This window comes from Penaeus chinensis, chromosome 34 (genome assembly GCF_019202785.1).
Source record: "Penaeus chinensis breed Huanghai No. 1 chromosome 34, ASM1920278v2, whole genome shotgun sequence".
In the NCBI taxonomy this organism is placed as follows: Eukaryota; Metazoa; Arthropoda; class Malacostraca; order Decapoda; family Penaeidae; genus Penaeus; species Penaeus chinensis.
The window spans coordinates 20,574,849-20,579,848 of NC_061852.1; positions in this window are offsets into that span (position 1 = coordinate 20,574,849).

Here is a 5,000-nt window from a genome sequence, read left to right on the forward strand (position 1 = left end):
ATGCATGTATGTGTATGCGTGTGCGTGTGCGCATGTGCGTGTGTATGTGTATGTGTGTGTGCATATATGTCTACATCATTCGTCCCTCCTATATTCTAAGAATTGTCCTCGTCCACTTGTACTGAACACGATAATTCATTCCTACTATACGTTTTCATTTCGGAATCACACACGCACCATACATTATATACCGCTGTAGTATTTTTTTCTATATCTACTCACACTCTATTCACCTGAACTACACCCCATATATCTTTTTAATCCACCACAGATTCAACTATATATCACATATCACAAATTCACTTGGAGTATAAGCCATATATTTTTTACTCACTTGTACTCGTATCGACCACTTTGGATGGGGAGGGGAAGGGGAAGTGGTGGGGGGGGAGGGGGGAGGGGATGGAGGAGAGGAGGGGGTAAGCCTTTCCTTTTATTTCAAAGTATGTACAAAAAAAAAAAAAAATCGCCTCATTATATGTTGCGAAAACTTCTTTTTTTGTGATTACGATAGATGGAGCAGTATATTTATGTTGGATTTAGTACACCGTTATATATTTTACATAATTTTCTTGTGTGTTACGAACATGATTGAAAGATTTTTTTTTTCTCATCATGATTACCACGGTCATCATTATCATCATTTGCAACGTCATTGGCCTTATCTTTATTGCGATCATTACCAGGAAAGCAGAGTAAGGTTATTATTACTAGTGTTATTATAATTAATCATGATGCTGATGTTGACCAAAATATACCGACAATAATAATAATAATGATAACGATAATAACGACAAAAATAACGATGACAATAATAATAATGATAACTTTGATAATAACAACGATAATAATAATTGCTATCGCAATCATAATAATCATATTAACTATAATAATGATAATAATAATAATAATAATAATAATAATAATAATAATAATAATAATAACAATAATAATGATAACAAAAACGACATCAACTATAATAATGACAGTAATAATGGTAATAATGATAATGATAATGATAATTATAATGATGATGATGATAATAATAGTAATAATAATAGTAATAATAATAATAATAATAATAATAATAATAATAATAATAACAATGACAATAATAATAATGATAATAATAATAATAATAATAATAATAATAATGAAAATAATAATAATAATAATAATAATAATAATAATAATAATAATAATAATAATAATAATAAAAGTAGTAATGATAACGACAACAATAATAACCTAAAATAGTAGTAATAATGATAAGAATAGGAATAATAACACAAATAATAACAACAATGATAATGATAACAATAAAATGTGTGATAATGATGATAACAATAATGATAAAGTAATAAAAGTAGTAAAAATAATCATGATAATGATGATAATAATAATGATATTAGTAATTACAGTAATAGCGATGATGATGATGATGATGACAATAATAATAATAATAATAATAATAATAATAATAATAATAATAATAATAATAATAACAATAACAATAACAATAATAATAATAATAATAATAATAATAATAATAATAATAATAATAAAAATAATAATAATAATATCAATAATAATAATAATAATGATAATAATAATAATAATAATGATAATAATAATATCGAAATTATAATAATAATAATAATAATAATAATGATATGGTATCATTAATAATAGTAATAGCAATAGTAATACTGATAATAATAACAATAATAATAATAATAATAATAATAATAATAATAATATAAAAATGATGATGCTGATGCTGATGATTAATAATAATAAAAATAATAATAATAATACTAATAGTAATAATAATTATAATAGATAATAATAATAGACAATAATAATAATAGTAGTAACAATAACAATAATAATAAAAGTAATAATAACAATAATGATAATAATAACAATTATTATTATTATTATTATTATTATTATTATTATTATTATTATAATAATAATAGTAACAATGATAATAACAATAATTATTATTTTAATGATGATAATGCTAATGATAATAATGTTAATAACAATATTATTATTATTATTATTATTATTATTATTATTTTATCATTATCATCATCATCATTATATTATTACAACAACAACAACAACAACAACAACAACAACAACAACAACAACACACACACACACACACATACACAGACACACACACACACACACACACACACACACACACACACACACACACACACACACACACACAATCCAACAAAAAAACACCCACGCTTTGACACAGCACAAAGACCGGGGTGAGATAACAGCGCGAGTCGATGAAGATAACCCTAATCTCCACCGACTTGAGATTAGCATTTGCATATCTACAAAATACACTGCGGGATTATCTTCAACAACAGAGCAGGAGATGATCCTTAGCGGCAGAGGCGGACCCGAAAGAAAGATATTTCTCTAAGGAATATGGCGAGACAACAACAAAAATAGGTATATATGCATGAAATCTGTGACGGGATTCTCGGCAGAACAACAGGGATGTGGGAATTCAGGAATGGGAAGAAGATGAAAGAAAAGAGAAGATAAAAAAAAAAAAAAATGCTATTTAGAACTTGAATCGCAGATGGCGTGAGGCGGTTGAGGAAAAGGAGAAAATACAGACCATACGAATGAGGTTGGAAAAAAAATCAGAAAGAATAACTAATACTAATACATTGAAATCCGCAGTAAATTAATTCGTGAGCATATCTAAGATAAAAATAAAATCGCACGCGTTGAACAAACATCGGCAAAGGACATTCCCAAGCAAGGTCTCCACTTGCGATCGATCTCAGGATATTGCACCAAACAGTGACAAGATATCCGTAATATAAGACCGTAATAGTCTTTACAGGACTCATTATGCCCAAAGACTTTCATACAACCGCCAACCTAAAAATTCCGACATAACGAAATCAAAGTACACGCAATTTACAAGATGGCGCTCGCGACCCAGAATTCCCTCAGGCCTTATAGGAAAGCATCTGTACTCTTCCAAGGACTCGCGGGATCCTATAAGGGAAGGGAAAGACCGAAGGATACGTACCTACTTCAAAGACTCCTTGTCAGACGGCACTTGTTCCGCCATTATGCTTAAACCGTCTTTCCGCTTTTAATTACTTTGCCTTTTACAAACCAACGACTCAAAGGCAATACAGAGACGGAGGCAAAAATAGACCGGTGCGAAACCTTCTCCGGCGACTTGGCGTAATGGAAACCTTCCTATAAAATAAGAGAGAGAGAGAGAGAGAGCGAGAGAGAGAGAGAGAGGGAGACAGAGAGAAAGAGGAAAGAAAAAAAGACGAGAGAATTCCCCGCAAAAAATGTCGAGACACATAAGAGACTTTGACGAAAGTGTGTACGTCATTAATGAAACTTGCGAGGGAAATGTGATTTAATTAATGTCTCACTATCACCGTGGGAAGATTAGACTTGTCTCTTCTTCTCAACCTCCCCCTCCCCATCCCTCCCCTTTCCTCCCCTCTCCTCCCCTCCCACGCCCCATGAGACGCCATGCCCACCCATCTTTCCATCCTCATTCCCGTCCTCCCTATTGGATCCCTTCCTCCTCTCCCTCTTCTCTGCGCCCCCCCTCCCCCCCCTTACCGTCTATCGCCTCCCTCCTCTTCTTATTCTTCCTCCTACTTCTCCTACACCCCCACGACTCTTACCCCCTCCCCCCCCCCCCCCTCCCCCATGAGACATCGGCATATTTCGGACCCAATGGTGATACATAGTCAAATGAATCTTTAATCAAAAAATTAAAGGGGGGAAAGTTTGAGCAAAGTAAACAAACAGTGCGGAACAAGGTATTGATTAGCGGTCCACACTAGGATGCATAATCAGAACCGCGGGGTATGATCTTTATTTAAACAAATGTAAATTCCCCCGCCAAAAAACAGCTGCGAGAATTTTTCCATTCTTTCCTAATTAATGCGCAGATGGAGAATTGTTTTGTTTCCCCCGCTTGATGAAAACTCGTAGCATGGTGTGTGAAAAAGACGAAATTAATGTTTACAGAGAAATTTTTCTTGAAGCGACTTTTCCCGCGCGTTTTCAACGTATCTTCCAGTTGTTTTAAGACCCGTTTTTTTTTTCTTGATGCCGGTGAAAATAACGCAAACGTTTCTTTAACCATTTGTTATTCCTTTTGTTCCGACGTGGTGTGGATGGGAAAATATTATATTGCTCTGTGATCAAGGATATGAATGGATAAAGGAACAAGAAGGGGCGGAAAATTCTTGTCTAAACAATGCGAACTTTGCAAACGCTCAGACCTGCGGGGACAAGTGAGGTGCGGGAAGCGCTGTTTTATCATTCATTTTCTCTTTCATCCCTCTCTAAACCCATTTTTGGGAGACACGTAGCAAGCTGGAAAACTCAGAGTAGAATAAGTGAAAAATAAAAATAAAAAACATTAAATATATTTTGATAACACAACAAACGTACGAAGAAATAAGCGCGGCAGAGTGAGACAAGACGAAACAAAGAAAGAAGTGAAATACATATATTTTTCTTTTTCCGAAAAAAACGACGAATCGGAAACTTCATCGGCAGCCACATTCCCGCAGTGTCTTTATTCGCCAAAATTGCCGCTTTCTTACAAGGATCATCTTGATTAAAATTTTGCTTACCCACAAGAAAGCAAAACAGTTCGAAAGGCTGGAACACGACGGCGGGAAGATTCGTTAAAAGGGGGAGGATGGAGCCGTCTCTCGCACCCTCCTCCCCTCTCCCCCCCCCCCTCTACCCTCTCCCCTCTTTACCCTTCGTCTCCTCCTCTCTTTATCCTCTTCCCCTTTCCTTTTCTCCCTCGCAACCTCCTCTCCTCTCCCCTCTCACCTCTCCCTTCTGCCCTCTTTCCCCTCTCCCCTTTTCCTTTTCCCTCTCCCTCCCTCTCTCCCTCTCTTTTCCTTCCTCATTTAGTATTCTCCTCCTCCTTCTCCTTGTTTCGTTAACCTTTCCCCTTC